Source organism: Hylaeus anthracinus, unplaced genomic scaffold (assembly GCF_026225885.1).
Source record: "Hylaeus anthracinus isolate JK02 unplaced genomic scaffold, UHH_iyHylAnth1.0_haploid 11989, whole genome shotgun sequence".
Lineage (NCBI taxonomy): Eukaryota > Metazoa > Arthropoda > Insecta > Hymenoptera > Colletidae > Hylaeus > Hylaeus anthracinus.
This window is the reverse complement of record NW_026534337.1, coordinates 6,957,654-6,982,128: the sequence shown is the minus strand read 5'-3', so window position 1 is coordinate 6,982,128 and position 24,475 is coordinate 6,957,654. Positions and strand designations below refer to the sequence as shown.

The 24,475-nt window shown below is 45.3% G+C and overlaps 1 protein-coding gene across 8 annotated transcripts in view; it reads left to right on the top strand.

Annotated features, from left to right (window-relative positions):
• Window positions 1-24,475, top strand: part of LOC128887747 (SH3 and multiple ankyrin repeat domains protein 2) — a 201,430-nt gene that overhangs the window by 80,164 nt on the left and 96,791 nt on the right. The gene's annotated exons all lie outside the window — the stretch shown is intronic.

The following is a 24,475-nucleotide window of genomic DNA, read 5'->3' as shown; positions in this document are numbered from 1 at the left end:
CTGATAAGAGCATCTGTACCCCAAGCGATCGTAATCGAAATAGTTGCATCGGTCCCGCGCGTCGTTTTGTTCGTCTCGAGGTTGTCCAAGGCGCCCTATTTACCGTTACCGCTCGTCGAGATGGCGTGGAATAGAGAGTCGAGCATCTAATCTCCCGGGCACCGTCGTCTAATTAAAACCACGGGGCAAAAATCGCCATTTGCCTGGAACGGTAGTACGCGTAGTATTTGCATGGCTGGTAGTACGCGCGTAGTAACATACCTGCTCCACGCACGGTACAGTTAGAAGCTTAACCGTCAGGCCTCGTTGCATCCTACGAAATAATATCTATCGTCCAGGTGCGCGTTACGGCGAACTTTACTCTCCGGGAAACGGTAATTACGAGTAATTGGAGAATTTTAATGTTGCTATGTTGGAGATCGTTCTGTCTTTTTTTTTTTTTTACGAGAAAATAGGAACGCGTAGGATAGCTGGTAGAAGTAACTTGAAAGGAACTTTTTTGTATGTGTCAGGTTAATTAAGGAGTCATGTCATTAAGAAATTTTGGTGATTTTGAAATCTTTCGATCTATATTTTCTTACGGTACAAATGTTGATAGCATCGTTATCGTATATTTTAGAAATTTCACTTGCAGTGGTTGCAGAGGTGCAGACTTCCTTTGCTCACTCAATTTCAAATATAGCGCACGGTGGATCTTCGGTGGTTTATAGGACGATTTATTCGGAATATTTACATTTGATATTTCCTACTTAAAAACTGTAATAATTAACCTCGTTTCATCCACCCCCGAAGACGGCATTGTCAGGTCATCGATCGGAACGATAAGCGTGCGAACGCGTTGGTTGCGCCGGTGACACATTTTTCCAGGAAATATATCGGCTCCCGCGGCGATTGAATCGGACTCGGGAAGGCCACTCGATTTAATTAAACGAGCCGGAGGCTAGAGGTCGAGGGAGCGTAAAGTCGAAAACGGAGGATCGAGTGAAAAGCGGCTGCTGGCCCGCGTAGAGAGGGGTGGATAGGGAATTCGAAGCGGAATCGATTCCTTTTCTGCGGAGACGTTCGTTGCGCAATATCTGTTATCGGATACGAATACACGCGAGCTTGGAATGCGAGCCAACAAACGACGGAATCGCGTGCGGATCTAACGACGCGTCCTCGGTTCGGGAAAGGAGAAATTTTTCACGTTCGAAGACCTCGTATTAAATTCATTTTATTGTCGACTACAAAAGAAACGAAGAATGATCATTTCCCCAGTAATTCGATAACCTATGACAGGAAGTTATTCCCTAATAGAAGTTAATTTTAGAAAGTTCATTTTAGATTCACGATACATAGGGTGTAATCAATTCTTCGTAAGAAATCCTTTTCCATCCGAGACAAGAATTGAAAAACAATATTTTCAATGGGACAGCAATAAGATTTTGCGAATTGTTCTCCTCATCTTGAAAAGGCTCGGTCGTTTCTCTTTCTCTTTCCGGCGGTGGCTCGGCTGGCAGCATTCGAGGCACGTGCTCGCGAACACGCGTCGATCGTGCTAATTCGAGCGACCGCTTGCGTTCGCATAATCGTTACAACGATCGTTTTCCCTTGTACGGTCGCGACGACGACGAAACCCTTGCGGTCGATCCGCGAAACCGGCGACGTGCTCGAATTTTAGGCGCGTGTCGCGCTCGCCGTAACGGTTTCAATGGTAAAACGATGATTCGACTTTGAGATTTCGCCCGTGTGGAAATCGCCACAGGTGGCGCGCTACCAAAACCACTGGCTTCCCTTTTCAAACGCTGATGCCCCCTAGCTGGTGACCAATGTTGGTCACGTTGTAATCCATAGACAGTAATGCATTTTACCATCTATCTTGTTGTGATTTCACCTTTTAGCGCATGAATTTTACTTTATCTTTCGAAACTGAAAGGTTCCCCGCTTCTGAGATGAACTATGGACCATGGAGGTCCACTGGACTGCCTCAGTGCCACTAGTTTCCTTACTCGTATGCGCTGAGGTTTTTTAATAACCTATCACTTCTGCAAACTATTCCCTAACGAGAACCGCGATAAATTAAGAATTGCCTATGAAAGGAATTTCTCCCTCGCACACAGTAGAAATCGGCCCGCAAGGAGCTCGAAATCGCAAGGCTCCGGGCAGAACGAAGCCGTGGGAGTTGACGGCGCTGGAATTACCTCTGGATCGAAGATCCGAGAAATCGAACGAACCAATGGCCGATCGAGCTCTCACCGAACACGGTCCGCGTTCTCTCGCATGACTCAGCCAGTTGGAATTTCGCGACACGCGATACCGGGCTTAACCGGCGGTTTATTAACGCGGCTCCGGTAATTCTGACCACGGGCGAGCATTAGAAATCCCCGCGCAGCCTTCCGACCGCGCACGCTCGACCGTGAAAGGATTCCGATTGCAGCGCGCGGCCGTTTGCTCGCGGAATCCCGTCTAGTCCGGCCAAACGATACAACGCACACACCTTCTCCCTCCTTCCTCCGCGAGAGTTTATTCGCGTACCGCGTTTCTTTGACTTTCTCGTGACTGAGACGCATTTACCTCCTTATCGAGGAAACGGCCACGAGCCCCGCAGCGCCTTGGGGATCCTTCCACCGGAAAGCGGTCTCGACGTCTCCTGAAATTTATCTATCCACGACCTGGACGATCGTATAGTATGTACTACGTGCGAGTTACAGGTTTAGTTAGATCAGGCCTGGCCAACCCAAATAGTTTCACGGGCCACCTCGATGACGCGTAACGTTACAGCGGGCCGCACTTTAGGTAAACATATAGGTTAAAAAGTGTAATACATATACAAAATACCGCTAGACGTCTTTGGATTGTTTCTGTATTCATTTATTACATAACTATATTCAAATTACAAATGAACGTTACTGATGGTTGCCTATTGAAACAGATTCATTCAGTAACATTTGGCGTTCGTAGATATCAGATATAGAACTGGAGTTCGTAATCGCACTTCCGCATTATAGCAATGACACATGGAAATTATCATTGTTTTAATATTTTTTGTACATATACAACGAGAAACAAAAGTTTCAATAAAAATACAAAATCACCCGACGGGCTGCACAATTTAACGTGGCGGGCCGCGTGTTGGCCAGGGCTGAGTTAGATGCTTCTTTAATCAGATTGGAGAAGGGATAGAGACCAAAAGGTTGGCCGAGGGTGTTCGAAATTTTAGGAGCTGATTCTACGTGTTGATGAACGATGGAAATCAAGAGTGGAAAAGTCGCGTCCGAGGCTTCGTGTTCGAGACATTAATTGCTAAAGGTGGGTAGAAAAGTGTCTGATCGCGACGGGGTTATACTACTGATGGTCGCGCGGACGCAATGTTCGCTAAGGGAAGTAGAATAGGTCTTACGCACTCAGACATCCGTCGCGCCTACGTTTGGCGAATGATCACTCAAAAACGAAGGATCCAACGCAATTTCTTCACTCTTAAATTATATTTTATTTTAGCATGTGGTTTCGCATGTAGTTGTTCCTGACACCTGTTGCTAAATACCCTATATAAACACACCGTCCAATTGTACAAATCTCACAAAGCTGATCTCACCAATATCGATATCAAGTAGGAATTAATACCGATTTAGAATCTGAATATTCCTTATCGAATACTCCTTATCGAATACTTCTTATCGAGTTCCTTCGAGTGTTTTTTTTTATTTCGATCGAAGAGGGATCGACGCAAAGGTCAGGAAAAATGGCCGCAGGAATTTCTCGAAGGACTCGATCGGATGACTGGCACGGTATGTAACGCGATGTATCTTCCGCGGCGGGTATTTTTCGTGGCGCGGATTAAAAGGTTAACGCGCGGCGCCAGGACTGGCCGAGGAAGCCGCGGAAGGGCAGGGAGGATCTCGACGACCATGACAGCATCGCGCTTCGTGCACGACTTCAATCGGCAGCCGTTCGAGGCTCAGAGGAATACACACAACGTCGTGACCCGTCAGCTTTGCATGCTCGATTCCTGGCGCGAGGCTGTGTGTCCTGCGTCACTCTAGATACGGTCGTGCACTTGGAAACTACCATTGGCAGGCGAGAGGAATGGCTGCTCGGTCATCTCACGTTTGATTAATGCGTCAATTAATAGTGCTTATTCGTCCAATGAATATGTGTATAGTTCAAACGAAGAGCGGTAATCTTGCGTGTATAACGAAAGGACATCGAAATTCACGCTGTAATATTAACACTTTAACGTCCGCACATATACGCAGTCAAATGTCGGTAGGGCCCGACGATATTTTTTAAGAATTAATTAAAAATAAACTTTATGTAAATTTACGAAATAATTCAGCATGTGCGAGGATACAGATAAAACAAAACAAAAAACAACAGTAATCGCCGGAGACATTTGCTTCATAATTTTCGTGGTACACAACTGTAGTGTACCCAGACGGCGTAGTGTTAATTTAAAAAATCTAAAATTAGAAACAGACAATAAAAGGATAGTTACCTAAAATCAAAGTCGTAGCAATGAAATACGACGACAATTGTTTACATTCATAAATCGTCACACAGAGAATGTGGTACTGGCCAATAATTTTTGGCGGTAGCATCACTCACGTGTTGTGTAAGCGGACGTTAAAGTGTTGATTCTTAAAACAAATTTTGTTTTGGGACAATTAGAACCCGCGACTCTTCTTGCGACTTCGTCAGAATCTTATCCAGACTTTGTTTTTGTCGAGACGCGTCACCTTCAGAATTAATTCTTTTAATACAATGCATCGTTGCAAAGCCCTGAACAATATTCTCCCGAACGACTTCGAGTTTCCCTGCCTGGGAAACGTAGCTTCGAACCGACAAAATGTCACCAGTGTCATTGAAACGAGTCGAGCAACGAGCAGGCGTTGAATGTCGGCCTCATCCTATCGGAACCGCGTACTCGAATAGATTACTGGCCTAAATAACGACAATATTGTCGCTCCACTACGAGTCGCAACAGCCCCGATGGAGTTGGAACCGATCGGGCCAACGGCCGGCATCGATTCCCGCGACGGAAAAACCCGAGCGTCGTTCGGGAAATTCCAGGGCGATATTAATTCCCACTGGCAATCGATTCGAGTAATTTAAATATATTGGATTACCGATAATTGCCCTCCTCCGCGGTGCAGAGAATGCACTTGTCGCGAAACCTAAATAGATTACGATCCCTTTGACGAGTAAAAAGCGCGTCGTCCCTTCGATTCGACGCGGCTCTTCGCTGGCATCGCGTTCCGCGTCGAAATCAATCGAGGGCTCCTGCGTCGAATAAAACGATACACTGGCGTCGGGAACGCAGGGTTGTGGCCCGTGTAATTCGGGCCGCGTTTTCGCTCTACCTTTTTCGCCCTGTTAGGTCGCGCGCTAGGGCTCTAATTCTAGCGCCGCGGATCAAAGGGTCCCCGTCCCGCCTGGCTCATTAGTCATAATGATTCCCCGATGCCTGGGATTATCGCCGCCAGACCATTGGCCAGGTTCCCTCCGGTGGCCGCCGTGCATCGCATTAGGGACGAAAACTGCCCAGGAGAAAAAAATAGACCTTCATTTTTGCTTCATCGCGTTTCGCTCAAAGATTCTCACGAATTCGAGAAGAATAAAAATAATCGATCACTTTTGCGTCGAGTTGGTCCATTCGGTGGCGGATAAAAGCGCCGTGAACTCGAGGAAATCGAAATCGAGCAACGATGTCGCATGTATGAAATTTTGTCCCTTGTCAAATTTCTATCGATGACAATATTTCTACTGTGGTGTATTCAATAACATAGCGCGGAGTAAATATAGCGTCCGTGATGGGATGGATGCGGGCAACGCCACGGAAATGGAGCGAAAGAGCGATTAACCCTTCGACGGTGCCAGCAGCGTGCTTTTATCCTATAACCGAGACGCTAACATTGTCAGCCATCTCATAGCAAACCGTCTCAAAGCAATTGATACCACCTCTTTCATTTCCAAAACGAAAAATAGCATCAGTCATGTCTTAGCATCAGTGATACTTAAATCGAGTCCAAGATCTCCCTTGAGCTCTTTCAAATAAAGCCACTAACCGTTAACTCGAATGAATTGCGATGCGTTGCTTTCAATCGTTATCCGTTAGTCGAATAAAATTTCGTCTATCCTCGTGGCGCTAATTTATAGCGGTGATTGCACGTACGCGTCACGCTCGCAATACGCTAGGATGTCGGACGAATTTACGACTCGTCGCCTAGAGGACACCCTCGATAGTAACTTCTTCGTGCCTCGTGCTCCGCAGCTGGCACGAACAGTACCAATTTCTTGCGGCGCGATCCTTCTCCTGTATCCGAACGGGTAGACAAACGGACGGTGAAGGCGATGGAGAGGACGTTGGGAGAGGAAAAAGCGGAGGCACGGCGCGAGGGGGGCATGTCCAGCGGCGTCGCGGCGTGTATCGCATTTAATTAGCCACCATATGCGGCAATTAATTAAGAATTTCTCGCGTTATTGATGGTTTCACCCGCGGTGGCCATTAGCTTGGCACCCAGGGCGGAATACGGTGTGAGCAAACAGAACTTTTTGGTTTATATGGAACGAAGCGAGATAAGCTGATGATTCTTGAAGGAAATTGTAGGTAAATGTCGGTGGATTAAGGGAAAATTAGGGAGAAAGGGCGCGAGAAATCTTGAGCCTAAGAAAAAATGGTCAATGTAAGGAATATTAAGGACACTTTTATTTTAGGAGAACCTTGACATGTTGATCGTCACGTCACCCATATATGGGTCCCGGTGCCTTTCATTAAAAAACTAAAAAAATTAAGTCTTAAAGTTAAGCGTCAAGGAAAATAAATTTGAATGAAATTCTAGAAGGCACAAAAATAAATACAATACAATACAATAGATGCTCCATTATGTAGTTTCCAGTCGTCTGTTAACAAAATTTAAATCACAATAGAAATGTTCAAAAGTCTGGCAGTGAACGTGTTAAGAGGAGGTGCTTCGTAATCAATTGTATTTCGAATACTATACATGGCCCTTTTAAATCTTGCACGTGCGTTTGTGTATATCTCAAGGAAGTACCAACAAAATTTTCCGTTTTCTCAATATGTCATCTCCTGCTCGACAAAGTATCTATGTACCCATTCGATGAATACAACCATGTTTTATTATCGTTTGGTAAAGAAACGCGCTTCCGTAAGCGGCCAAATCGAGATTAACGGCGATTCTCAGCGGTGTCTGTCGATTTCGGTGGTCGATAGGGAGACCAACAAACCCGCGAAGTAGTTTTCGCCCAATGGCGGTCGCGGGAGTTCGAAACTGGCGTGGTTGGAACGCGTTGGGCCGAGATCGAGCAAAGCGCGGTATCGGGAAGCAGGCGCGACCGTTTTCGATCGTCCTGGTGGCCACGTTCGTGCTCAAAGGAGAATTCCATCGCGAAGTTGCGCGTACCGTTGCCACGGCGTGCGATAACCGGTAATAGCCTGGACGGTAACAGTAACAGCGTAACTGACCTACAGACTGCTCCGCACCTGGACGCACCGGGAAACCTCGGGGAACGCGTGCCACATGGACAAATTCATACAAATTTCGAACAGCAAACGGTACGCGATCGTTTGTCTGGCATTCATTAAACGTAAATTAGAATTGCAATTATGGAATATAATTCGACCGATCAGGAAATTGGAATTTAACTATCGGGAATTAACGTCGCGATTAAAGCAATTTATGTTCGCTTTATTCGTGATATATTGTTCCGATAAAGGGGTGTACATTGAATGATAGATTGCGTTGGGATCAACGGAACGATATCAACACCGTTGGGATGGATGTTTCCAGGCCTGGGAACAAAAATTCTTATATCTGATAAAGCTTTAAAAATTCGGAGTATATTCAATATAAAAATTAGAGATATTTGAAGGACCAAGTACCAACCAAAAGAAACTAGATGACGCTCCTGTTTCCAGCTCTACACGTGCGGGGCAAGGTAATTAAATGGAACGAATTGTTCGCGACGGTGATGGAACTCTTTCCCTGCGAACGAGTAGCGGACCTTTCTGGTCTCAGAAATTCTAATTAGCCGGTCGAGCGTGTCGAAACCTTTCGATCCGCCAAGTTTCTCACACTTCCCTTCGAGACGCAACGCGAGATTCCCAGTAGGTTGTAGGAAAATGCGATTCCAGCGCGTTCACGCCACACAAATAGAAAGGTATCGCGAGCCGCGAGAAAATGTCTGCGAACCGCGACCTGTTCGGACCTCCCGATTAGCGACGCATTCTTTTTCAAACAAGTCTGAAACAAGCAAAATCATGACTTAGACTACCCTTAAATTCGCTTAGACTACGTCATATCTCAATATCAAACGGATCCTCAATACCTAGTTCGAGAAGTAATCGATTAAAAAAGTGGTATGTCCCAAACATAAAATTGAACGACCTGTACACGATGAACGAATTTGAAACCAGCAAAGTCATGACTTAGACTATCCTTAAAATCGCTTAGACTACACCATGTCTCAATATAAAAAGATTCTCCAACACCCAGCTCGAAACATAATCGATTTCAATTTTGGTATCCTCCGTAAGGAAACATCATAAAATTGACCGCCCTGTATATGACAAACGTACTCGAAAGCAGCAAACTAATGACTGAAATTGCCCCTAATCTCGCGTGCACTACATCATATTTCAATTTCATCGGAATCCGTTACGTCCACCGCGAATGGCGATCGATTCGTCGCGGACCCAGTGGGAAACGATTAATCGTGGAAAGAATAATCCTGTGGGAAAGACCGCGTGGCAGTCGTAATTAAGCGAGCCCACTCGATTTTCCTGTTAATCGCGACGAAGTTGTTATCGTAGCTAGGTCAAATGCGGTTTGTTCCCAGCTCCCGTATCAAAGTTTCCGCAAAGTGCCGCGCTAGGACGGCTTGCTCGCGCGTAACTCGAACCGGCTCGATTCCTATATAGAAGTTATATCGGTGGTTTAATAGGGTATAGCACGTTTCATTAATCATTTTGCGAGGGAGAAAAGCCCCGGTTCTCTCGCGTCAATTATTCCTACGCGAGTTCCGCGTGTGGACGTAATTCTTGCGAGAATTACCTAAAAATAAACGTCGTGCTTGATTATATTACGCGATACGAGGAGTTCGGTCAATATCGAAATACTTCACGCGTGGAACTACGGCATTTTAAAAGAGGTATAGAAGTATAGATCTTGCTGTTCTAGTTCTGCGCGTATTTTATAATAGCCACCTTAGTCGTAATCAATTTTAGTTTGGTCATCTCCGAGTATAATTCCCTCTAAAATCACAGGAAACATTCGAAATCGTCGTGGTCGAAATGTAATTTGACGTTACGCAGCGGTGCCCATGGTTATTATTGTAAAACGAAATATCCCTCGCGGAACTATGCGTGAATATTAATTTAATTACTACCGAGTGTACGCGAAACGTGTACAGTTCGCCGCAACTACTCTAAATAATCGCTCTATACGTTAAATTGAATCGTGCTAAGTATATATACATACACAATGTGTACAGTTTGCTACGACCACTCTAAATTATCGCTTTACATGTTAAATTAATTGCCATTAAGTGTGTACAATGCGGGTGGCACGATCACTCTTTCATGGTAGAATTAATATCAAATGGCTTGCGTAAATCATTCAAGTAATTATACGCGCGTTAAAGGGGAAACTGACTGTAGGATACATCAGAGATCGTCGGGTAAATCGACTTCGTTGCTGATTCAAAGTCGGAAAAATTACGTTCATTTGTACGAAATTCATTAGCGCAGAAATTTCTTCCGACTGGAAAAGGGGAACGAAATAATAGAACAGTGTTAGGGGAACGGAAAAAAGTTCGCACGGAATATGTGTAATTTCCGAGTTATCGTACAGGTTACAAACGAGTCGCTTAGATAACGTGGGGAACACCGTGGGAGTGATCGACCACCGTCGTAGTCGGTGGTTTCTTCCTGGTTTCTCGGGATTTTCATTCACCATGCGGCCCAGCCACGGGCCGCCGCGCGCGTTTCCTTTCAATTTAAATCATCCGGTGAATGAATCCACCGAGAGGGTCGCGGTATCTCGTAATGCTACACCTCGAGAACATCGAACCTAATCGACCCTTGCGCACAGGCTCTAAAAGTTTTCTTAAAATCCTGCTCGATAATCAAAGTTCTCGATAACACCATAACCTCTCGCGGGTCAAATAAGATAGGACTTTCATTGATGGAAGAAGGCGAGGGTCAGAATTCTTGGAATAACCGAGGCAAGTAACTCACCACTATCATTAGCCCTTGAGCTTAGCGACCATCTCTACCACCGCTCGACACCATAGTTAAATAAAAAACCAAACATCACGAGTGACACTAACTATACGTTGGTTTCATCCTTTGCGTACCACTTGATTAAAATTTCATCCGCTCTCTGGATCCACCGACGTATACCCGTCATTAGCGGCGCGCAGCGTGCGCGTGCACGAAGACTATAGCCGTCATGGTGGCTCGAGAGGTTAATAAATACCTCGTTATCCACCCGGTGTCCGTATTGCCTGCCAAGCCACCGATTCTTTCCGCGTCCGAGGCGCGCACAATGACATTTGCATCTCGGAAGAGAATCGCTGGCTCATCTGCTTTCAGGGCGCGTTAAAGGTTGGCTCTGTTCGCTCGCCAACGGAGTCCCTGCGTTCCATCGATGCCCGAGGGATCGACGACTTCCTCTTTCTCACGTTTTGCCGCGCGGTTCTTGCTCGCGATGGTGAGAACGCCACTTGCAAGCGAGCGAGACCTGCGATGAAAACGCCGCTTTAAGACAGGGACAGGGGAGGGGGAGGAACGCTTTTCTTTGTATGCATTCCACGCGTGGCGGTACGTGACATAATCGGCGCGACACGCGTGTACAACGGGTGCCATTATTCGCGAACAATGGGACAAGCCGCCGGTTGGCGGAGCTTCCATTCGAAAATTGTGCGTCAACGAGCCGGATGTTGCAACCGAATCCTAGACGGTAATTAAATTCTAGCCACGCCGAGACGATCCCTCCGCGAATCTCCATATTAATCGAGCAACCCTCCCGACGTCTAGCTACCTCTTCCTCGGACCTTGACCCTTGGGCACCAGGAAATTGGTTTCCTGGACGTCTGGATAGAAGATTTACTGTATCAGATAATTTAGGTGCATTCTTTGCTTTCTCCTTAGATAAATTAAAGCCTCCTTTTCATTTCGATGATATACTCTGGGGTAGATGGAACAAACCTGAATTGTTGGTACCTCTTGAATATTCAATTTTGCATCGAATTACAGTTTAATCCCACAGGGGTGCATGAGAATCAACTGATAGCGAACTCTGCACTCGTCTAAAATAGCCTGGTTTGTAGCTAATGGCGGCACGCGTTAATTTTCGCGAAATCCATGCACGTGTTCGCGGAGGGCGCGTAATAAAGACGTGCGGCGATAATAGCGATAATAATAATAAATGGCAGAAATGGGAATTGTCCGTGCAACCACCGTGGGACCGTTTTCACGGGCCGCGTTTCGCGCGACTATGCGCTATAGCGCCAGAAACCGGCGGCTCGCTGTTTCTCCGTGGGGAACAAAGGCCCACTTATCTTCTCGCGGGCAACGCTCGATCTTAATACTCGAGACCCTAAGGTTCCGGCGAGATTAGGTGTTCCTACGGTCACGACGTCGGTTATCGAGCGCCTCGGCAGAAAATGAAAATAGAAACCGCGCAGGAAACCGGAAATCTATTGAACGTTCGACGCCTCTCCACCTTGGCTGTTTCTGGAGAAGAAGGAAACAGGTTTATAAACGGCTAACGTTAGGTACTGCACACCAAAATACAATTCCGTGCTTGGAAGACTTCAAAATTGCTACCGCGTCAGACCAGATGTGACGTTAGATCGTAGAAATGAGAAAAAGCATAAAATGAAGAGAAACTGCGATCGAAGATTCGTCTTCTCTAGGTCGACAGGAATTTGTTTGAACTCTGATTCGACTCGGCTGCTGTCGCCATTTATTCTCCACGGCCAATCTCTGGCTTCGTTCCGCGAGCAGTCGATTCAGACCTTTCCAGGGTGATGAATTTCTTTTCGCCAGGGATCCCCCTGGAGTGGAGCGGTCCGATGACCCAGATACGTCGTTCGAAGGCTTCTTCGAGTGGCAGAAGTCAGGTCGAACGATTTGTCGTTTCTGTCAACGATTTGCCGCAATTACGGGGAAATCCTTTGGAGCGTCGTTTCTGTACTTCCAAGAGGATTCTCGGCGGGCTGGGGCTAGCTCTGTCGGATATTGGGGACTTGGCGGCCTCGTCTCCCACGGGAATATGAAACCGCGCTTTCGCGTTGGATTCGGAAACGGTGAATCTGTGTCGAATCGTTCGATTCGATCCTTTGGCAGGGGCTTGGGAGCGTGGGGAGACGTAGGACGACTTTATTGCCTCGATATCGCCGAGATGTCGCGAATGAAAAATCCCGAGGGATCAGGACAGTCGTTGACTACAATGGAGAATCAAAATTCGGGTCGTGGCTGACGCAACTTAAAATATCGAAATGAAAGATTCATGCTGGTGGATCTTTCGAGAGTATCTAAGAGGAACGTTTCGTAGGAAGGGATGTTTAACTGTTCGTGAATCCTCGATGAGGCCCTAGGTGAGACTTCGAATAACTCACAGGCAAAAGTAACAAAATTCGATGTTCTGTGGTTTCCAAACAAATTCGAAACCAGCGATGACTTAAACTTGACGCAATTTTGCATGAGAAAGGATACTCAACTGTCGTTAGATCGTCAACATTAGGGAACGAAGAAGCATGGCTACTGTTTACAACGAGAGTGTACACACCAGAAGCATGGAGTGGTTCATTCTAGTTCCCGAGTTCATCAAATTGCTTCAAATTAATCCCTGTAGAGTCTCCAGCTGGTGGAAACCCCTGGTAGCCCACACAACTCACGTCTGTGTGCGATCACCACCCGTCTGTGACATCAATGACCACCAGCAGCGACCCGTAAGAATCCAGATGGAAATGCTTCGGATGCTCCATCTTGGAGAGACTCTCTATGTTAGTTATCATTAGACACGAGTGAATCTCTGTGGAGCAAAATCAGGAAATGGAGAATCTAGACCGTTTAGAGCTTGCATATTGCGTGTAGGAGTATGAGAGTCTTAGATTAATCTCTGGAAGGCATTACCTAGTGAAGGTTTTTTAGCTGTGGGTCCTAAAGCTCATGGCTGTCCGAGATCACAAGTGAACCTGTAGGTTCTCTAGTAACTCAAATTTCGAAATGAAGAAGTCATTCTATGGATTATTATAAAACTACACATCCCAGAATCTGGTCCATCAAATTGCCTCAAACCGACCTAGGACCCTCCAAGGTAACGGAAACCTCTTTCCTTAAGCTCATCTTTCCTGGATTCTTCCGTGAATGTAACACCTCCTCGCCTTTCGTGGCCTTCAGTCAACAGCGTTCCTCGTCGACAAGCCTAGAGTGTCAGGAAACGCTGAGGGTTAACGAAGTCGAAAATGAACGCGTCCGCGAACAGAGTCATCTCGATCTCGCAGTGGTGTCGTGCATCGTCGAGGGCTCGACCTGAGGCGACGGTCTCTAGCTCGCCTGGTTGTACGGAACGGACGACCACGGCCCCGGAATAGAGAAGAATGAGAAAGAGAGGGGACCAGCCACGGAGAAGGGAGTGGAAGCCTAGGGGAGGACAGAGACACGAGACCGTGGCGTGACATGTCGTGATCGGTAGAAAGAATCTCGTTCTGCAACCCGGAAACGCCGTGACTAACAACTCGGTATCACGAAGGTGGAAGAAAAGGCCCCGAACCCTTCGGGGTGGATATCTCCTCTAGGGTCCGGGAGGGTCATCAACCATCGGGCGCCATGCCGTCCGGGATCGGGCATTATTATGACCAGATCTAATTGAAACTCCACGGCTCGGTTCCGCTCGGCTCGACCCGCAACGCCTGGTCCACAGCCTGCTAGAATTTTATCCCAATGATTGATGACGAATAAATACTCTGTGCGACGATTTATTCGCGGGGTTCAAATGGGAGGACTCGAAGGAACAGTTACGTGGGTGAGCTATTTGTTCTACGCGAAACATCACTTTGTTGGCCGATTGCGAGATTCTAGAATGGTTTTCTAGCAACGAATCTAGTATATGTAGAAGATGATGTAGAAGACACAAGGATAGCAAGATGTATAGAAATATCGTAAATGAACGACAATTAAGCTTGAGTGCATACTTTGTACATACAGTCAGTCTCATAATATTCGTACCCTCTACGTCTATTAAAAAAGTTTGTCTAAATTAAATAATAAGTTCGATGTTTTTAAATAAATGTTTCGTAATAAATATATAAATGGATAAACTTTACACTTGCGTATATATAAAGAAAACTTTATTTGGAAACGTCAGATCTATCGTTTAACACCATGGTCTCCACGTCCCTCATATAAGGGTGACAAAGCTTTTTATTAAGGAATTTAAAAAATTAATTCCGAAGTCGTGCTATCGACAAAAATGAATCTGAATAGAATTTGTGTGACTGACTGTAGATAACTGTGATATCCCAAAATTCACTAATTATATGGGGTTGATGCACTTGGCCGATCTTCAATATTTCTGTAATCTCTTTGTCTGTTGATGTCGTCTTCGTTCATCACGTCTTTGATCAATTTCTCAATTTTTATTCGACAAACAATGGATGAAAAATAGTGTGTCTCTGACCAGAAACCTCTCCAGGGCGCCGCAAGGCGAGTTCGATAAATTCTTGGACGCGAAGGGTATCTGAAAGGGGTGTCTGCGACCTTCTCGGTTCAAAGTTCCTCGATGCACATCACGATCGAGACGAGGGATCGACCAACCGCGGAGGAAAACCACGCCAGCTGGAATCTGGTTTGACGGACGCCGTCGTCTCAGATTCCGAGGGTCTGTCTGTGTCGATCCCTTCCGCTCTAACGAGCTAAAACGTCCAGGAACGCTCGATGACAGGCGCCGTTCCCTTTCGCCGAGAACTCTTTTTCTATTCTGGCCAAATGGATTTTTTCGTCTTCATCGATCAAAGTCTCCATCGACGAAGGGGGAGAAAACGCAGTGGACAAAGGCGGATCTCGAAAGGTTGCCACGTAGGACAAAAATGACGTGGCCCACTCCCAGTCGACAGGTCGCTGAGCAGTAATGAGTTGAAACTCGAGCTACTGAACAGGAAGAGGAATTAAATTTAAAAAACTTTTGCTCAAACAATATGGGTTATCCTGAACCTGCTTTCTACAAACCATGCTATTCGACTCATCAAAGCTTCAACAGGACAATCAGGAATTCCAAATCTCGAGAGAATGTTCGATTCCACAGATCTACCAATCGAATGCATTTGGAAATCTCACCCCTCGATCGCTCCAAGTCCGAGGAGCGCTGAGAGCTACCCTTCGCGCTCGGGCGATTCCAGAGCACCCTCGTCCTCGACCGTGACTCCTCGACCCTCGAGAGGATCGCAAGTCTCGGTGGCTGAACCCGCGGACCCGTCGACCGTCCAGGAAACGCATCCTCGCTTCGGATAATGGCCACGTCCCCGAATTTACGTGGCTAGCACCGCGTCGCGACGAGTTAATAACGCCAACCGGCGTCCCTTGCTTCTTCTCGCGTCCTCTCCATCCCTCTCACGCTCTGTTGCTCTGCGTAAGATCAATAGTCTGGTCCAGAACAGTGCCGTCCGCGAATAGGGCGCGTATACCCGAAGTACCAATTAAAAATCACTCTACTCGATTCGTGGCATGGGATCTTCACAGAGTCGAGTGTCCTAAAGTTGCATTCGGAAGTGTCGATGATTCTTTGCTCTGCTGGGTGTTCGAGATACCCTCTTGTAGTGCTTCAGAGAGAAATGGGTTTACGCTCGTCATGGTATTTCAGCAGAAACTTTCTTCTAGGTATTTTTACCACGTCCCGTTTCGCTTCGAAGTGCATCGCTCCACCAATTCTAAACTATAATTCGAGTTACAGCAGAGCGAACGACCTCCTATACGCAGCAACCTGTTTGGAGCGAAGCAATTTCGAGTTAATTTTTGTCCACGACAGAGGTTTGTTGATAAACTGAACCACCTAACGAGAATTGATGGAAGGGTTGGGGGAGACAATTTAATTTCGCGAAATTTTCCAGGCGAATACTGGGGATCGCGGAGCGAGCACGCGTGACACGGACTTAAACGATATCAGATCGTCGCGCAGGTAGGCAACGACACGCCACGACTACCATTAATTAGCACAGGAACCGAGTTACTTCGTTATACGTAATTGCATTCGCCGCGTCGTGCGTGCCGACATAATGCTCGCTCGCACCCTATACGCGCACCTTTGTAACCTTTTTCAGAGGAAAAAGGCGACGCGGTTACGCTGGACTGGAGTCCTCGGGGAACCGAGTTCGCAACTTTGCGCTTCGCAAATGAATTTGTCCGACGAAACTAATGGGAAATTCGTTTTCCTCGGAGTTGGGCGAATTGTTACATCAATTGTTTAGGAGTTCTGGGGGAAGGGAGTCGATCACAGTTGGTTCCAAATTAATTGAAAGTTTCCTTTCCGAGCATATTAGTCGAGCTTTTCAATTTATTTTATTTCATCACAATTTTATTTTCTATGACAGGAAGCTTGCAATAAGAACAAAGCGTTTGTGTAACCTCTATGGCCTCGTCACAAGTTTATAGAATAATAGCTGTGCCCCGCAGTTTCACCCGCGTGAAACACTATTTATTTTATGTCTTTCATGTTCAACCGTGTGTTCCTTCGTGAACTAGTAAGTATAACTGCCTTTTGTTTTCCGTAACTCAGATGCTTCAATCGATATTTCCGATAGCTGTGACCCGCGATTTCACCCGCGTAGATTCCTAACCCTTTTTACCCCCTTAGGGCTTGAATTTTGAAACATCATTTCTTATTCCTTGTATACATCATAAAGGAAACCTCTGTGCGAAATTTCAGCTTTCTAGGTTCAAGGGTTTAGTCTGCGCGTTGATTGTAACAAGTCAGGGCTTCATTCTTATATATATATAGATGATTTTGCGAGGAAAAAATGAATCGAAAATGAGCAACAGAGTTTTTTAATTTGATCTTTCAATTTTGAGAGAATTGGTCTTGAGTCTGCTTGGAGCACGCGTACGACTTGACCGGCGTGTCTGACAATTACTCACCATTTCTACTTATGTTGCTAATTTATGTTGCTTCTGTTATGCTAGTGTCCATTTCGATTAGTTGTAATTATTTAAAAAATTGCAGCTTGCATAGAAGAGGTATGGTACATTAGACAATGCCAGAATTAGTAGAATCGGCCAGTCGTGGTCAGACATGGTTAGCCAAACCTTTCGATTTATTTTTACGAAAATGGAGTTTCCTGTGAAAAAATATCATTCTTCATTTTCGATTCGTTTTTAAGCAAAGAATCATCCTCTGTTAATGAACTTATACTTAAGACTATTTATTTTATGTCGTTCGCATTTAACCGCGTGTTCCTTTGTGAATCAGTAGGTGACTGTCTTTTTTGTTCGTAACTCAGATGTTTCAACCGTGTGAAATACCAACGTTGCAATCCTTTTTTATCCCCTTAGGGGTTGAATTTCGAAACATCCTTTCTTATTCCTTGCATACATCATAAAGGAAACCTCGGTGCAAAATTTCAGCTTTCAGCGTTTAGCCTGGGCGTTGATTGTAATCAGTCGGGGCTTCATTCTTATATGTATCGATGTAAATTGACATGGATCGAGGCGGATAGATCTTCCCTGCGTATTGAGGAGCCGCGTTGGCCTAGTCGGGACTTTATGGAACGTACAACGACAGTTATTAACCGCGAAGTCGTATAATCCGGATCCTTTACCGGGGCGAAGGCTTAATTTTATGTTCCACGTAACGTCCTCGTTGCGTCCATCGCTTTCCAGCTCCTGTCTGTTCAGTTACGACCGAAACTCGTCCGTTAAACGCGTTTAATTCCAACGGGGAACCCTCCGCAAGCTTGTGGCAAGCTTCTTTTCCCTTGCAAATACAGCCTGAAAAAACACACGGCGACGATCCACCCTTATGAATATTCTTCCATAGAAAAATATATAAATATTATCTATCGCAGTTATTTTAAAAACTCAAGAAAAATTGTGACGAAGAAGGATCTCGATAATTTTAAAAGGCTAACTACAATTAGTATTAGTATAATTATGTGTTTTCCATCAAGAATTCGAGAAAGGTCCTCACGATAAACGTAATTATTCCTCCGTGTTTCGTGCTCTTTGATCCGTTTTGTTTCGTATTCCGGGAGGAACTTTCCGGCCGCGAAACTTTTTCGTCTTTTTGCGAAGAGCTCGAAGAGTCCGTCCTTTTCCAAGCGAGACGCGAGACTCGTGAATCGGGTTCCAACTTCCCTGCGGAGCGCTTCCGCCGCTGTACAGCTTCCGGCTTCCCCGACGTCGCCGGGACGACGACATCAACCCCAGCATCCTCCGCTCGTGTTTATTTATGGGACTGGCCGAGAGTTCAGCGACTACCGCCGAGGAACATACTTTTACTCTTTTACTGCGAACTCGACAGCCAGCTGTAATATTTTATTATTCGGCGCGGAGATCTTTCGAGACTACAGCTTTGAGCAGAACGCCGATTTGGTAGGTGACCTTTCTGATTGATAGATTTATGAACGGGTAGATATATTAATAAGTAGCTTTATTGATGGGTAGCTTTATGAATAGATAGCTTAGTTTTAGGTAGCTCGACTGCTAGGTAGCTGTACTACTAGATAGTTATTCGGTTATGGGTGTTTTAAATGAGTATGGACACATGAATTTATTCCTTTCAAAAACTTAACTTTGTTATACGGCGCTGAAGGAAGCTCTTTACTATCCACGATCTCGATTTCGACTGACTGAAAGAAGAGTGAAGAAGAGTGAGGAAATCAGGGTCCTCTCATATCTCCAGACTGTTTAGGCTATATGCCGCCACAGCCCGGCTCTTTAAACAAAGTATCAAATAGAATACCTGGAAATGAAACGATACTGAGATCGCTTCATCGATACATCTAATCTCTATTTAATAAACTGACTTTGAGATCGTTGATTCATTTTTGACAGCATTGATAATCCAATAATAGTCTTACTGCTAGGTAGCTCTGCTGCTAAATAGCTCGATTGCAAGGCATCTTCACTGTTAGGTAGATCTACTGCTAAATAGTTTTACTGTTAGGCAGCTTTGCTGCTAGATAGTCTTACTACTACCTTACACAGGTAGTATATACCTATAAGGTAGCTCTACTTCTAGGTATCCTTAATACCAGGTAGCTCTTCTGCTAAGTATCCCTACTACTAAGTATCCCTAGTGTTAGGTACGACAAACCTCACTGATAAACAATCCTACCGCCCCACTGAGCTTTACTCTTGGGCAGCCGTACTTTTATTATCTATCCTTCCCACTACAAACAGTGACCGCCCATTTCCCCTTTTCAATCTCTCTCCTCCCCCAAACCGCCATACCTTTGGACCCCGCTGATGATGATGATATAACCGTTAACGACTCGGTCACTCCGTCCCAAAGAGGTGAAGCAATCATTTCCACTGCGAGTGAGCGTATCGCGCTTGTACGATGACGATTGAACAAGCTGAAACGAACGTAGTGGTCGTTAACCGGACCAGCTAGCATCGCGACGCGGTTTTCATCGGTAGACTGTCGACCCACCCTCAGCGGGACGATCGACCGCGACGAGATATCGGTTCGTTATATCCGACGCAGGCTGTGCTCGCATTGTGGCAGCCGGCACTCGCGTTCCATTAAAGCTGCCGCTAAATGACAGGCGACAGTGCTGGCAAATCCGCGACACGCTCCAGAACCAACTCGCGCACGATGATCCGCACTGCGGATATGCCGAGCCTCGCGAAATCGAGCGGCATACGTCCTTTTTTAGGACGTGAAAAGTAATGGTACTCGAAGAATCGGTGAGTCGATTACGATTGAAAATTGTCGAGGAATTTCTGTGGGATGCTGCGATGTAATGGATTTGGAAATCTTCGGTTGGAGATGCTGTTGCTTGAGATCCGTGTCGGGGTATTTGCGGTGTCTATAGTTCGAAGATGGCGATGCTTTTCTAGAGATATTTATTAGGAGTGGACAGTGAGAGGGGAGCAGAACTAGACGGTGCATACTTCGAGATATTAGGTCATAACATGAGTTCGCGGTGCAGACGAAGCCAATATTTAATAAAAAAAAAAACTACAGAAATTTTATACCAAAGAAGAAATTTTAAATCTAGAAAAATATCAATGTATTTATTGCGGTAGCCAGATAAAGCGAAAAATAAGAAAACAAAATCACGATACATATTTGATGTATTTATTTCGAAAAAAAGCAGATGTCAATTTTGATACATACATTAATCCTTTGCGATCGGCAGATTTCGGTTTTGGGAGTACCAGCAGGTCGGAGCAAATCTACCGTTTTGCGATTACTTTTCCATATAGGATTTAAAGCCAATATATGAATATTAAAACACACAGCATTTTTATTAAAACAGATTTGTTGTATTGAATACTACTTATAACACATAAGGATGTAACATTTTTTATCTCTGTGATGTTCTAAACAATGGTATTTTGCGAAACAATCATGTAAAAACAAACCACTTGCAAGTGTACAATTCGATTTAAAAGTCCGGTATGAAATTTGAAACTTAGGAGAAAAACTTAGGAGGAAAACTTAGCATTTAAGGGTTAACTGCGCAGGTAGTTTTAACAAAGATGTAGGGGGTGGTTCGAAGCCGCAAGTAGGACAGTACCAAGCCAATACCTTTCGAATGACACCTAATCCGCCAACTTTATAGCTGCCCACAAAATTGTCCTTATTGTCTCAAACGTATAGATCGAGGGGAGGAAGAATGAGTTTCGCAAGGGGATTCCCTCCAGCTGAAGGGGACTGGGAACTGTCGTTGGAGGTTTATAGGCGAATCGCGCGATCACCCCAAGCTCGTTTGGTCTCTTAATTAAAAAAAGGGCTTTGAAACTGTGTCCCCTCGACTTCCCTCTCCCTCCGCTCTCGTTCCTTCGAGGCTAAAGATTGGGAAACAGTCGTGCTTGGAAGGATTTGAGGGAATTATCGCGAGGAAGGAGCAATCTCTAAGGTTGTCCGTAATCTGTCGAAAATCCTGCTGCGAAAAGGCGAGTTGGCGAAATAAAACGGCGGGTATTAATACTGGGGGTGAACGTGGGTTGAAACGACGGGACAGACGGAAGGGAATTCTCGAGTCGCGTGTCTTTTCGAGGGAAGACGGCTGCGAGGAATCGACGGTCGAGGGAGAGGAGGAAATTCGTTTATTACGTCCCCTAAAAGCATTTAGCTGGAATACAAAGTGCGCCAGTACGGTAATAGAATAATGATGGGAGAGGGATTGACAAGAAATGCAGGGTGAGTCGTAGATTTATGTGGTCGAGGCGTTTTCGAACTTCTGGGGTGAGTTGAGATGAATGCAACTTGATATATTCTAGGGACAAAGGCGTAGGTCGGTCTTAGAAGTACGGCTATTAACACATTGTTGACCGGCAACTTTACACAGAAGCGGCTATTATTTCGTAATTGAATGTGTGAATATCATAATTTTATTGTTAACAAAAGAATGAAAAACCGACAGGACTAAACACGACTAGCAAAGCTTTTGCAATATTCTATATCGCCCTAGGTTTCATTAATTGAAATAGATAATGCAAGTACAAACTCGAGCTTACTCGTGACCGGTCAACGATGTGTTAAAATGAAACTGCTTTATTTCTAACGTAGAATTTCGTTTATTATATTTAGCACTAGTGTCTGAAATATTTCTCCTCTACATTTTACTCGGTTATGACAGACTGAATTCTCCTGATCTTCTTTTCTCTAATACATTTGCTACGCAATCCTCTTGACGAAATTTAATTCAAAATTAAACAAACGGATACGTGCTTCACGAGCAGAAAAATGGTAGAGAAGAGTGCTGCACGCTCGAGGACTCCTCCGAAAAAAGCGTAACCGCAAACAATGCATATGAAATACAATACCAAAAATGAAAAGAATAATAACGCAAAACTAAGGACGAGAGCGAAACGAAGAGAAAGAGTGGGCTGCGGGGGAGGAAAGAGGCGCGCGCGAAGACGAAAACGAGCGCGGAACAAAAACTCTGAAAATGGAACGTGGACGCTGCGGATCCCGCTCGTGATAGAAAAGAACGAGCAAGATGAACGACAGTCGCGAAATGAAACGACGGAGATTAAAAGGATTCAACGCGGGGGAACGAACTAGGGGGGAGGATGGGTGGAGCGGAGCTCAGGAACGAAGAAGGAGCCAGGGAAATCCTTGAGGAGCGGGACCGCCGCAATAAAAAGATCGAAAAGCGGCTGGGGGGTAGATTGAAACAGGTGGAGGATAGAGTCCCGGCAAACAAAACCATCGTGGTTAGAAGGAGCCGAATTGAGGGGAGAGGGCGATGCGAAAAAGGAATAAAGCACAGGCACGTAAAAAGTCTGAAGAAAAAAGCGAGAAAGCGCGCGCTCGAATAGAGAGTGGCAGGATATGCCGCGAAGGTAAGCTGCTATGTCCTGAAACAGACACGACGGCGAGGGGTAGAGGAGGGAAGGGACAGATATCGTCGGATACGTTTGCGTGTCAGTGTATCAGTGGGTCTTGGCGTATCCTTCTGTGCAGGATGCTGGGAGAAAAAGCTTCGTTCCGATCGCTTCTTTTTTCTCCTTTCTTATCTATGGTTTATCGACGAGGATCGCGGCGGAGATCGTAAATGCGGTCGATGTATCGACAAGACGTATGTAGTAGCGTTTCCCATTGATCCCGAGAAATCTCTACTCTATTCCTCAAACTCGTTTTCCGTTTACGACCGCGCCTTGAATCTGCTGCAGCCGCTCGTGGTGGAGGCACGCAACTCGCGAGGTGCCTCTTGAATTATGCAGCGAGAGAAAAATTGAGTTTAGTTTAAGGGCGACGGTGTCCATGTCAGAACGTCTTTTAGGTAGGTGTTGAACATGTTCGGTAATTATTTGAAAATAACGTTCACATCTCGACGAAATCATCTTCAGCAACTTCGTTCCCAAAAGTGAGAGAAACAGTAGTTGTAGATGAATATGGTAGGGACAGTAGAAGTATACAGGCATTGGGTATCGATTGGTTCCAGAATTGGTTCGTGCGCGTGTAAAAATTAAGAGAAGACACTTTAGATCTCACAGGGATCCAAAGTCTACGTATAAAATTAAATGTACTTCTCTTGTCCCATCTCCATATGGTGGCACCCGTGATTGAAATGTCAAAACACGATATCGTTGTTTGTAAAATGCCAAGTGTCGTGACGTTCGATGTCAGGTAATTAAAAATGGTTGTTTTACGTCACGCGAGAGCGGATCTTAGCTCGACACAGGTTTTATTCGGACGCGGGTCCTCGTCGGCGCGTGATGGATCGTCGAGGCTCGACGAGGTGATGACGACCCTAATTTCTGGCCAAACCACTCTCCCCTTCTCGCGTGAATGGCTCTGCCGAATTTCAAGGTCGATCCAGGGGTCCCGCAGTCTCGCGATCCGCGGTAAAAGTAATCGTTGGCGTATTCCTCGGGATTGCTTTATCTCGCGCCGCCAAAGGTTGCGCGAAACCTTTCGTTTATTTGCTGATTGCCGCGCTCATTATTTTCTGGCAGGTCAATTCGATGACTGAGATAAGGACGTGGGAGGGAAGGTCAGAGACGGATCAAAATTTTTAATTCTTTCCTGACTAAATAATCACATTTTTAAGACTTTGCGCTCGAAGCCATTTTGTTGCAGAGGAATCATGTCGTATTAACACTTTCACTGCGGATGACGCACACGTGCGTTCAATCTGAGCCTTTGTCATGTGCGGGTGACGTTTTTATTATTTTTCAGTTTTAATTTTTTGTTCGGCAATCATATTATATATAAAATAAGTTACCACAAGAATATATTTTTCAAAATAATCATATTAGAACATTTGTAAGAAATTTTTCATTAGAAAAAGTATCATAATTGCAGCTCCCAGCGAACGGCTACCTATTTTCGTCCGTAGCGAAAGTGTTAAGTAGCGTAGCTTAAAAAGCATATAATTTTCAAGGAAGTATACGCCTTTGAAAATGTCGTGCTCGAGAGAATTTATTTTGCCTGATCTCTACCAAAGATCTCTGGACTTCCAACGTCCCCTTAGTGGGAACATCCAAGTGCAATGGGTTAAAATCAATACTTCGGTCATTTATAAATACAGTTTTCAAATCCGAGGACGTCAATTGAAGACTCTTTTCCTGATAAGAAGATTTCCTCTCGTTTTATTTTAAGTCAAAGGACCAAAGCTTCTCCCATCAAGGAATAAATAAATAAATTCTGAGAAATGTGTCAGGGTCAAAGGAGACCCCGAAGGCAAAGAAAGATAATACAATAATCTTCGTTGACCTCTTTAATTCCGCGAGCTTCCGCTCAGCTTTATCTAGGCGAAGATAATCCCGAGTGCCAGACGTATAGCGAGGCCAGTACGT